The sequence below is a fragment of the Orycteropus afer genome, unplaced genomic scaffold, assembly GCF_000298275.1.
Source record: "Orycteropus afer afer isolate SDZICR_OR568_19922 unplaced genomic scaffold, OryAfe1.0 scaffold00032, whole genome shotgun sequence".
NCBI lineage: Eukaryota > Metazoa > Chordata > Mammalia > Tubulidentata > Orycteropodidae > Orycteropus > Orycteropus afer.
Window position 1 is genome coordinate 5,300,306 of NW_006921619.1, and position 13,414 is coordinate 5,313,719.

The following is a 13,414-nucleotide window of genomic DNA, read 5'->3' on the forward strand; positions in this document are numbered from 1 at the left end:
GAAGGGAGTGTGTCAGGGTTGTATCCTTTCCCCACACTTACTCAGTCTATATTCTGAGCAAATAATCTGAGAAGCTGGACTATATGAAGGAAAATGTAGCATCAGGATTGGAGGAAGAATCATTAATAACCTGAGATATGCAGATGATACAACTTTCCTTGCTGAAAATGAAGATGACTTGAGGCACTTATGGATGAAGGTTGAAGAATACAGTCTGCAGTATGGATTACGTCTCAATATAAAGGAAACAAAAATCCTCACATCTAGACCAATGAGCAGCATCACAATAAATGGAGAGAAAATTGAGGTTGTCAAAGAATTCACATTGGTTGGTTCTACAATCGATGCCAATGGAAGCAGCAGTCAGGACTTAGATGAAGTGTAGCACTGGGAAGGTCAACCGCGAAGGAACTGTTTCAAGTGCTGAGGAGCAAGGATGTCTGTGGTGTGCCTGACACAAGCCATGGTATTTCCAATCACCTCACATGCATGTGAGAGCTGGACAATGAATGAGGAAGATCAAAGAGGGGTTGATGCTTTTGAGTTGTGGTGCTGGCGAAGAATGCTGAAAGTACCATGGACTGCTAAAAGAACTAACATCTGTCCCGGAGGAAGTGCACCCGAAATGCTCCTTGGAAGCAAGAATGGCCAGACTTCGTCTCACCTACTTTGATCATGTTGTCAGAAGGGACCATTCCCTGGAGAAGGATGTCATGCTTGGTAAGGTGGAGGAGGGTCGATGAAAGAGGGGAAGGACTGCAATGAGATGGATTGACACGGTGGCTGCAACAATGGGCTCAAGTATAGCAGGGATCATGGAGCTGGTGAGGGATGGGGCGGAGTTTCTTTCTGCTCTGCGTGGGGTCACTATGAGTTGGAAACAACTTGACAGCACCTAACAACAACAACAAAATCTTTACGGAAGAGATTGCCCATTCCTTCTGCAGAACAGCTGGTAGATTTGAACTACCAATCTTCTGGTTGGTAGTCAAATGCCTTAGGTACTATGCCACCAGTGGTCCTAAAAAGAGTCTGCGTAAATTGTTTACCTTTCTTTTCTAACGGGAAAAGAAAAATTTAGAAGAAATTTAACAAACAAACAAACAAAAAACCCTAGTTTCCCATTTTAAGCTTTTGTGGAAAACGCTGCCACTGAACTAGTGGGCTCTATAGTGGAACCATTGCACCATCTTGTGGGCATAAAGGGAAAGCCAATTTTAGAGAAAAATGATTGATCTCATGATTTTGTTTTTAAAGTCTGGAAATTAGTGAAGAGAGCTCTGGTGGCATACTCCCTAAGACACTTGACTGCTAACCAGAAGGCTGGCAATTCAAACTCAGCAGCCACTCCTCGGAAGAAAGGTTGGGCAATCTACTTCTGTAGGGATACTGCCTCGGAAACCCAAGGAGGGGTCGCTATGAGTCGGGTCCAACTCATTGGCAGTGAGTTTGTTTTTGTTTTGTTTGTTTGTTTGTTTTTGTAAATTAATGAAGAAAAGTTTTCTCATAAGAGTAAGTTATATTCTCTATTAGTTTCACCTTTTAAGAGATTTCATCCAATTAATTAAGACAAAACAGCACTATAAACACTATACCCAAAACAAAATTTCCTAAATCATTTTATATGAGCTATGATGGTAGTCTCTTGAGAGGAGAGAGAACGCTCCCTAGTTCTTTTCAGCATGAATTTTCATGGCCCACCTTCCCCATCCATCTTGTCTTCTACAAACACTCTGTGTGAACTCTGGCTAGTGGACTGGGAGTGCCCCTGAGACTCAGGATTCTGTCTCCCCACATTTTCCAAGAATGCAGCTATCACCTGTAACAATGCTGAATGCTGGTCAAGAGTTTGTATTCTTGGTCAGATTGTGTGTTTCTGAATGTGTGTGTTTTTCCTCTGCTTTTTAAATCAATGCTGTTCGTTGTTAAGACTTCCTCCCCTAGATGTTTATGAGGAAGAGGAAAATGAAAGCCAAATCTCCCCCAAATGTCACTAATAATAGCACACCTGGAGTGCCCAGAGCTGTTCTGAGCCCTTTTCTTTACTACTATTATAATTACTCATAACAATAATTGTAACAGGTGCTCTTTATTGAATTCCTATGATGGGCCAAGCACTCTACTTTATAAGCATTTTTGCTAATTCTCACACCAACACTGCAAAATAAATATTATTGTCCTTAACATGCAAAGTAGAAGTAGATTTTGCTCAAGCAAAAGAGATACTATAGTCCTTACCATAGAGATGAGGCTACTGATGCCCAGAGAGGTCAAGTGACTTACCTGGCTTGTGAGTGGCAAGTCAGAATCACAGTCAGGTCTGACTGATACCAAAGCTCCTGCTCCTCCAGCTGGACAGTAGACCTCTCATTTACTCACTCACAGGCCTGTGACTCACTAGACTCTGGGCCCACTCTGCTGTGTGCTGCAGGGTGAACAAGATATTATCTCTGCTGCAAAGACCCCAAGGTCCATGAGGGACACAGTGAGAACACACACAGAATAGCTTGTCTCCGAAGAGATTCTCCTTCGAAGGGCCTCATTATGAGGAAATGTGGTTGATACATACGCGCATAGCACCTCTTTCCTCCTTTGTCCTCTATCTCCATTTTATCTTCTATCGTCTTTCCCTTGCCCCCACCCCCGCCTGCCTTCCTCTCTTCTTTCTTGTTCCACTTCTGCAGTTTTCAAATTTCATTAGCAAGGAATAAAATCAATATAAGAGGTTCTGGATCAAAGGAATAGAATAGAATGGATATGGGGATGTTGTGAATTTTAAGGGTAAATATTGTTCCATAAAACTTTTCTTTTGATATTATGAATGCATTTATGTGTGCACTCTGCTGGGATATAAAATTTGCCTCTCCCTGTGGGTTGCAGTCTAAGGAGTGTGAAAAACCCTGCTCTGGACTAAACTATTGCCCCAGCATCACCAACCTGGCCTGTGGCACTGCCAGCTGAGGAGGCCATAGTGCTGGCCACTGACTCTCCAGGGTGGTTGATCCTTGGTCTTTCTCTGTCAGAAGCCGCACGGACTGTGAGGCAGAATCTAGGCCTTGACAGTACTTGGAGGATTGTTCTTCTCAAGCTCAGTGAGATCCTTATCTGGAGGCAGAAAATGGCCTAGATTACCCCTAAAATAATTCAGTCAGCCCATCATCAAGCAATCGAGAGTCCCCTGTGCTCAGCCCTGTGCTGAGTGCTGAAGCCACTGTGTCTCTGAAGCCAGCCAGCACGGGGTCACCATTTCTATCCCTAAGGACTCCGTTCATTATAAATGAGTCAGTAAGTCAGTTCTACTCATAAAGAGGGGAATTAGACTCTTCCTTTTTAAGGGAAGAGCATGAGAGAATTTGTGTACATGTTTCAAAGCCCCATACCTCATATCCCGGGACTTGGTATCAGGGCCAGGACTGTGGTAAGGCAAGCAAGGTGTCCAGGACACAAAATTTAAGGAGGCACTCTGAGGTGTATAAGTGCAGGGTCAGTACATAGTTGACACACTACTTTATCAGGTATCCAAGAATACAGGAAGAAATCAACTGAAGACTGAATTGTCCTGTAGAAGGAAAAAGGTTTCTATTTATCAAAAGATACTCTTAAGAGAATGAAAAGGCAAACCACAGAGGAGAATATTTTCTGAAAATACAAATCATTTCTGTAAGAAATTAAAAAAAAAAAAAAAAACCCTCACTGCTATCAAGTCAATTCTGACTCATAACAACCCCTACTGGGTTTCCAAGGACGTAAAATCATTACGGAAGCAGACCATGCCATCTTTCTTCTGTGGAGTGGCTGATGGGTTTGAACCACACACATTTTGGTTAGCAGCCAAATGTCTTAACCAGACTCCTTAAGAAATTAAAGAAGACCTAAATAAATATGGTAATATACTATGCTCATGGATTAGAAAACTGAATGTTAAGATGGCAGTTTTTCTAAAGTTGATGCATAGTTGAAAGACAATCCATTAAACTATAGAAATTAACAGACTGATCTGAAATTCATTTGGAAATGAAAAGCCATAGGACAGCCAATACAATTTTGAAAAGCAAGAACAGAGTTGGAAGACTTACACTACTTGAATTCAAGACTTACTATAAAGCTACAGTACCAAGACAGCGTGCTACTGATATCAAGATACACATATAGAAGAACGGACTAGCACAAATTGTCAAGAAATAGACTCAAATATAATCAGTTGGTTTTCAATAATAATGTAATTGCAATTCAGTGGAAAGAGAATAACCTTTCAATAAATGGTATTGGAACATACGCCCAGAAAATAAACTTTGATCCATACCTCACATCATGTACAAACATTAACTCAAAAGGATCATACACCTAAATGTAAAACCTAAAACTATAACACTTCTAGAAGAAAATCTCTGTTACCTTGGGTTAGGCAAAGATAACACCAAAAGCGCATACACAAACAAATTATTTAAATTTCATGAAAATTAAACTTTTACCTTTACCAGCTACACTGTTAAGAAAATGAAAAGATAAACCACAGAATGGGAGAAAAATACTTGCAAATCACGTATCTGATAAAGAAGCTGTATCTAGATCTATGTTGCTGTTATTGTTGTTAGGTGTTATCAAGTTGGTTCTGACTGATAGTGACCCTATGTACAACAGAACAAACACGGCCTGGTTCTGTATCATCTTCACAATTGTTGAAATGTTCGAGCCCATTGTTGCAGCCACTGTGTCAATCCATCTTGTTGAGGGCTTTTCTCTTTTTCACTGACCCTCTACTTTTCTCAGCATGACGTCCTTCTCCGGGGACTGGTCCCTCCTGATAACATGTCCAAAGTGTGTGAGACAAAGTCTCACCATCCTGCCTCCTAAGGAGCATTCTGGCTGTGCGTCTTCCACGGCAGATTTGGTCATTCTTCTGGCAGGCTACACTATATTCAGTATTCTTCACCAACACCAAAATTCAAAGGCATCAATTCTTTTTCAGTCTTCTTTATTCATTGTCCAGCTTTCACATGCATATTAGGCACTTTTAAATACCGTGGCTTGGGTATCCAGATCTATAGTATCCAGAATAAAGAAATTATAAAACTCAACAATAAAGAAAACAAACAACCCAGTTTTAAAAGTGGGCAGAGGATTTGAACAGACACTTCCCCCAAAGAAGAAATAAGGATGTCAAATAACATATGAGAATATATTCAACATCATTACTCTTTAGGGAAATGCAAATTAAAGCCAATAAGATATACCACTCCACATTAGAATGTCTGTTATTAATGTCTAAAATTAAAACCAACATAACAAGTGTTGGTGGGGATATGGAGCAACTGGAGCTCTCATACACTGTGGGAGTGTAAAATGGTACAATCACTTTGGAAAAAAGTTTGACAGTTCTTAAAAATATATACATACCATATAACCCTGACATTCCAATCTTAGTTGTTTACCTAATAGAAATGCAAGCATATGTCCATACAAATATCTGTGTATGAATGTTTAAGTGGCTATATTTATAATAGCCCAGAATTAAGAAGAGACCAAATGCCCATCAACAGGTAAGGGAATAGTAGCCAAATTGTGGTATATCTCTATAATAGAATATTATTCAACAATAAAAAGGAGTTAATTCTAAAACTATTATGAAAAAAAAGAACAAAATTGGAAGGCTTATACTTCCAGATTTCAAAACTTTCTACAAAGTTATAATAATGAAGACAGTATAATACAGCATAAGGATAGACATGTAAATCAGTGGAATAGAATTGAAAGTCCAAAAAGTAACTTAAATTTACAATCAATTGGTTTTCAATAAAAGTACCAAGACAATTCAGTGGAGGAAAGAATAATCTCTTCAACGAATGACACTGGGACACCTTGATGTTCACATGCAAAAGGATGAATTTGGATCTGTCCCTCATTCCATACACAAAAATTAACTCAAAATCAATCATAGATCCAAACATCAGAGTAAAAACTATAAAACTCATAGATTAAAACATAGGAAGAAATCTTCATGACCTAGGGTTAGCCAGTGATTTCTTAGATAAAATAAATGACTTAAAAAGAAATCGAACTGCTTCAAAAGACACCATGAATAAAGTGAAGGGACCATTTACAGACTAGGAGAAAATATTTGCAAATCCTGTCTAATAAGGAACATGTATCCAGAATATATAGAGAAACTCTTACAACTCAATCATGAAAAGACTGGGCAAAGGATTGAAATAGACATTTCTCCAAAGAAGATGCATGAATGGTAAATCAGCGTATGAAAAAGTACTCATCATTAGTCATTAGGGAAATGTCAATCAAAACCACACTGAGACACTACTCTACACTCACTAGAATGGCTGTAATAAAAATGACAGACAATAGCAAGGGCTGAGGAAGATGGAGAAACTGGAACTCTCATACATTGCTGAAGAGGATGTAAATAGTGCAGTCACTTTGAAAACAATTTGGCAGCTTCTCAGTGTTAAATATAGTGTTACCATATGATCCAGCAATTCCATTCCAAGACATATACCCCAAAGAAATGAAAACATACATCCATATGAATTCTTTTACGTGAATGCTCCTAGTACCATTATTCATAATAGGAGAAAATTAAAAAAAAAAAAAAAAGGAAACACCCTAAAAGTCCATCAGCTGATTAAAGCACACACACACAAAAAATGTGGCATATGTATATGATAGAATACTATATGGCAATAAAAAAGAAAGAAGTAGTGATACATGCTACAACATGGATGCTGTTATGTGCCATTGAGTAGACCTTGAAAAGATCATGCTAAGTGAAAAAAGCAAGTCACAAAAGACAACATAATGCATCATTTCATTTATATAAAATGTCCAAAACAGGCAAACCTCAGAGACAGAAAGTAAATCAGTGTTTGCTGAAGGCTGGGGGTAAAAATGGAGAGTGACTATAAATGTGTGTGGTTTCCTTGGGAAGAGTGGGAATGTCCTAAAATGAACTTTTGGTCATGGTTACACAGTTTTGTCAATATATATTTAAAAAAAAAAAAAAAAACTGAATTGTTCACTTAAATCAGGTTAATTTTATGGCATGTAAACAGTATCTCAATAAAGCTATTTTTGAAAAATAAGAAATGAATTTGTAGTGAAATGAGTTCCTTTATGTGACCTTTTGCCTTGGTTATTTGGATAAATAGCTTGAGAAATTTTCCCCCTAAGCCCTGAGTTTTCTACCCCAGGGGGTTTGTTACTTTTGTCCAGGTTAATTGACGTTTCCTGGGCAATCTGTAAACAACCTGACTTTCTATCTGGGCTGCAGTCTGCTCTGTGACTGATGTGCCCTTTGCAGGGATTGTTCAATATACCCCATGCAAATGAAGGGATAATGGATATGCAAATGAGGTCCCTGTAGCCTACTATGCAAAGGAAGGGTCTGTGGCTTACCGAGAGGGGATCTGTCAGTTTATGACCCCACTAGAAAGAGCCATGACTCGAAATGGCAGAGCTGTGCAGCTAGCCCCATGGAGACTTTTGAGATAAAAGAAGTAGGAAGAAGCAGAAGAAGAAAAAAGAAAGAGCAGAGAGAGAGAGAGAGGAGGCAAGGAACTTCCTAAAAGAACTGTAACATGTGTCAAGGGCTGTAACACTGGAGACAGGGAGAAGCCTAGAAGGGGCCCGGTGGCAGAGTTAGTAGTGGCAGAACAGGGCCGAGAGGAGCCTATCAGGCGCCTGAGAGGAGCTTCCTGCACTGAAAAAGGGAGACTTTACCTCCACTCTTCCTGATCCTGAGTTGTAGCTAGTTCCTTAATATACCATTTAACTGTAAGCACAGTTCATGAGTTATGTGAGACAGCTGCAGCAAATGGCCCAACCCAAATGGGGGAGGAAAAAGTGCTGAGGGAAGGGAGAGTGGCTGGTGTCAGAGATGGAGTGGTGCAGCACCTTGGAAAATGTGGAAATCTGGGCTATATTTGACCACTGCCTCATAGGAATTGGCTTTGTGCTGATTATTATATTTGAAGCTATTTGTACAGAGCTACTGATCCAAATAACAATGATGAATCTCAAGAAATTTGCTGAGTGAAAGAAGCCAGACCTCCTCCCTGCCGTCCAAATGTATACACTGTATGATTCCATTTATATAAGATTTGGGAAAATTAAAACTGATATGTGATACTGCCTCGGAAACCCAAGGAGGGGTCGCTATGAGTCGGGGGCGACTCGATGGCAAATAACAACAACAACAACATGTGCTGACAGAAAGCAGATCACTGATTGCCTGTGGGAGGAAATATTTGGGGTTAATGGTTTCATTATCTTCTTTGTAGTAATAGTTTGAGGGATATAAACAAGTTTAAAAACTTATTAAATAGTACACTTTAAATATGAACAATTTGTTGTTGTTGTTGTTAGGTGCCATTGAGTTGTCTCCAACACATAGCGACCCTATACACAACAGAACAAAACGCTGCCCAGTCCTGTGCCAGCCCCACAATCCTTGCTATACCTGAGCCCATCACTGCAGCTACTGTGTCAATCCATCATGTCGAGGGCCTTCCCCTTTTTCGTTGACCCCCCACTTTACCAAGCATGATATCTTTCTCCAGGGAATGGTTCCTTCTGACAACATGATCAAAGTAGGTAAGACAAAGTCTGGCCATTGTTGCTTCCAAGGAGCATTCCAGCTGCACTGCTTCCAGGACAGATTTGTTAGTTCTTTTAGCAGTCCATATAGTACTTTCAGGGAGCTCTGATAGCATAGTGCCCAAGGCTCTTGACTGCTAATCAGAAGGCTGGCGGTTCAAACCCACCAGCCACTCCTCGGAAGGAAGATGGGCCAATCTACTTCCATAGTGATACTGCCTTGGAAACCTAAGGAGGGGTCATAATGAGTCGGGCCGACTCGGCAGCACATAACAACAACAACATAGTACTTTCAGTATTCTTCACTAGCACCACAACTCAAAAGCATCGACTTTTCTTCAATCTTCCTTGTAAGGAAGAATGAACAGTTTATTATATGTCACTTACCTCAATAAGACATTTTGAAAAATTACTTCATTATTATAATGCTTTGATTTGGCATTGAAATAAAACATTATCATGTATACAAAAGCTTGAGAATAGAGCAGTGGATTATATATTCCAAACCAAACCCACTGCCATCTAGTGGATTCTACTTATAGCAACCCTTTTTAGGTCAGTGTAGAACTGCTCCATAAGGTTTCCAAGGCTATAATCTTTATGGAAGCAGACTGCCTCAGCTGTAACCCACAGAACAGCTGGTGGGTTCGACCCACCAATCTTGCTTTGCAACCTAATGCTTCAACCACTATGCCACCAGAGTGAAATAAATATTAATTGTCCCTGTGATGTTTTATTTTATGTGTCAACCTGGCTAGGCTATGGTGCCCAGTTATCTGGTCAAACACCAGTGTAGATGCTGCTGTGAAGGTCTTTAGATATGATTAACATTTATAATCAGTTGACCTTAAATAAAGCAGATTACTCTTTAATGTGGGTGGCTCTCACGCAATCAATTGAAGGCCTTAAGAGCAAAGACATTTCCTGAAGGGAGAAAGACTGTGCCTCAAGACTGTAACACAGACACATATAGATAGAACGCTTGCCAGACTTTTCAGCCTGCCACCTGATCTATGAATTTTGGACTTGCCTGCCCCCATAATCTCATAAGAAAATTCCTTTAAATAAAAACTATGTGTATATATGGGTCTGTCTGTGTGTTTATATCTGGAGAAGTCTAACTAATACAACCACAGTACCATATTTTCCTACAAAGCAATAAACAAGTGCTATAGGAGACCTAGGAGCTCTGGTGGCATAGTGCCTAAGGCATTTGACTGCTAACCAGAAGGCTGGTCGTTCAAACCCACCAGCCACTTCTCAGAAGGAAGATTGAGCAATCTACTTCCTTATTGATACCGCCTCGGAAACCCAAGGAGGGGTCGTTATGAGTCAGATCCAATTCGACGCCAGTGAGTTTGGTTTGGTTTGGTAGGCAACCTAAGAAAATGACTCTGTGCATTGCTTTGTTACTGAGAATATGTGTAAAAGGATTGCCCACATTATGCTAAGCAATGCAAGTGAAGGCAGGGCAAATTGCCAAAACCCTAAATACCAAGGAAAGAAATCTGAAAGGAAAGAGAGCTGATTTGACTGATTCATGCATTGTGTAATTTTATCATTAAGGCATTTCTTCCTTATACTATCTTCTTTTTCTTAACAAAGAAAAGCAAAGCAAAGCAGAGTGAAGAAAATCAAAAGCATGTGGAAACAATTAGTCCAAGGATATGATGGATCCCAAGACCAGAAGAACTAGATGGTGCCTGGCTACCAGTGCCAACCACTTGGAAAAGGATCAAACCTGAAGATCCTGGGTAGAGTGGGAGGAGAAATGAAGAACAAAATCCAAAAACACAAAAATTATCAGTGTTACTGGTTGGATGGGGTCTGGTGGAGCCCCCAAAACTATGTCCTGGGGTTACCCTTTGGGCCTAGAATTGGACTCACTTCCACGGATGGCTCTCAGCCCAACAGTAGAAAGACCTATATGCAGAACACCTACCCCAGGGCAATGCACCCACCTACTCTAGGGAGATTCACCCTATAGAGCGATCAGCCATGAGGCACCAGAGGGGCAGCATTCACATAGAGGGAAAGCTGGACAGCAGGTATGCATAGTTTAGAAGGGCACAGGGCGGGCTTGGGCACAGGAGGGGTCTGTCACAGGGACGGGAGGGGAGGAGAGTTTGTTATTGTCAGGGATGGTATTCGGGGCATGAATAAAATGTACGTGAACTGTTGAATGTAAAACAAATTTTGCTCTGTAAATCTGCTCCCAAAGCACAATAGTTTAAAAAAAAAAAAAAAAAGAAGAAGAAGAAGAAAGAAAAGAAAAGAAAAACCACTTGCCATCAAGTCGATTCTGACTCATGGCAACTACATATGTGTCAGAGTGAAACTATGCTCCACAGGGTTTCAGTAGCTGGTTTTTCAAAAGTAGATCACCGGGCCTTTCTTTCAAGGCACCTCTGGGTGGACTCAAACCTCTAGCTTTTTGGCTGTTTGCACCACCCAGGGCCTCTAATGTGCCGTACCATCCATGGCCCCGTAGATTCAATGACCCTAGGATAGAACAGGCCACAGTTATTCTAAAAGCTCACTCTGACCAAAGAGGCCTAGCAGAGAATGGTGAGGACAGAACAGAGCTGTGGGGCTAGCAGTTGAGATTGGCCATTTCTTTCCTTTCAGGAAAATAAACAGTCAGGAGTACTTGGCTCCACCCCATCGCTAGGCACTAAAGATGTGGTGGTCCTCTTCTATCCCCTTGTGGACAACTTTAAAGGTGCAGTTCTGCCTCCAGCTTTATTGTCCGTTATGGCTGGAAGTTAATCTAGAGGTCCTCTCCAACTTAACCTTTTTTTTTTTTTTTTTTTTAAAGTGTCCCTGTCCTTGCATAGATCACATAGTGAGTTAATAATAAGTGTTTTAGACTTTGACTTTCAGCAGGGTGACACTAAAGTTGTAATGTTCATGACCTAAAATCCTTAAATCATAGAATCATGGAGTTAGATGGGACACATGACATCACTTTATTCAGTAGACCCCTGCCACCCACCATACCCCCTTTTCCAAGCAGCAGTGGGTATAGGAAAAGTTTCACCGGCTTCAGACCCACAGACCTATGGTCTGTCCTGATGCCACTGATTTATCAAGTGATCTCTAAGAAGTTACTTCACAGAGTTGGAGCAAGGTTTAAACAAGATCATGTAGCTCAGGGGCTGCAAACTCGAATGCCTTCAGGGCCAAGCAGGTCAACAGAGACTGGCAACCTAGAGAGTATAAGGCCCTTTCTTAAAAAAAAAAAAAAAAAACACGTTCTCCATTCTGCCCTGGCCAGTTGTTGATTAGGAATGTGGCTTTATTCACAGTCCATACAAAAGCTATCTAGAGTGTGTGCTGTTCACCTCTGACATGTATAAGTGTCCAGGAGGTGAACAGTAAAACGGTGGTGATTATTACTGAGTGGCGACTGGTGCCTCAGGATTCCCCCACACACACTATTCCTGACAGGAGTTGATATAGCACCAGTTTGTGTATTCACTGTGAGCCTGGCTCTATGTGAGGTCTGTCAACACAATGACCAATGAGACACAGCCCTCAGCCCCATGGGTTATGGGTCAAGTAAGGACAATTATAGTAGCTGACATGTATAAAGCATGTCAGGCAATGAACTAAGCATTTTACATGTATGATGTTGTTTAATCTTTGCAAAAATTCTATGAAACATATGCTATTATTACCTCTCTTTCGAGATGACGAGAGTGAGAGTCAGGAAGGTTGTGTCACAAAGCTGTAGCTTTTTTCCCTCTCCAGCCTGGGCCCCTCCTAAGCACTCATAAGGATCACTTGTTAAAATGTAGATTCTGATTCAGCATATCTGGGGTGGAAATGCAAGTTCTCAACAGGTGATTGAACTGGAATGAACCAGTTTGAAGCCCTGACTCCAAGCCAGCTCCTGGGAAGATGTATTATTGAAACCACCTGTAAATAGCATTTTCACCATCGAATTTCTAGTTTGTATCTGAATTGCCATACATTTTACATAATAACAACAACAACAACAAAAAAAAACACTGCTGTGGAATTGATCTGACTCATAGTGACCCCTCGTTGGGTTTCCGAGGTGGTATCACCAAGGAAGTAGATTGCTCAACCTTCCGAGGAGTGGCTAGTGGGTTGGAACTGCTAGCCTTCTGGCTAGCAGTTAAATGCCTTAGGCACTAGGCCACCAGAGCTTTTTTAATGGTCTGTTGGCTTGCCAGTTAGCTTCTAAGAATATATATCTATTTATTTTTTAATGTGCTGAATCTCAGTGCCCCATTGTGTTTGGCTACTAAAAAAGATGTTTACAACAATTGTCCCTGCTTCTTGAAGTTCACTGACTTTTAAAGTTCTAGCTTTCCTTCTCCTTCAGCCACCCTCACCAACACCACCACTGCTGTTTCTGTCACCACTAGAATATTAATGGATAAGCGGCCTGTATGATTTGAGTCCATGACAATTTTTCATACTGTGGTGACTTGCAGGCTGCTGTGATGCTGGAAGCTATGCCAGTAATTTCAAATACCATCAGAGTCAATCATCGTGGATGGGATTCAGCAGAGCTTCTAGACTAAGACACACTAGGAAGAAAGGCCTGGCAATCAACTTCCAAATGTTAGCCAGTGAAAACCCTGTGGATCGCAGCAGGATAGTGCCAATATAGTGCTGAGAGATGAGCACCATAGGTTGGAAGGCACAACACAATGGCCACAACAATGGACTTTAGCATACCAACCATCATGAAGACGGTTCAGGACCAGTGTTTCATTCTGTTGTATATAAGGTAATCAAGAATTGAAGCCATGATGGCAACTAACAACTTCAT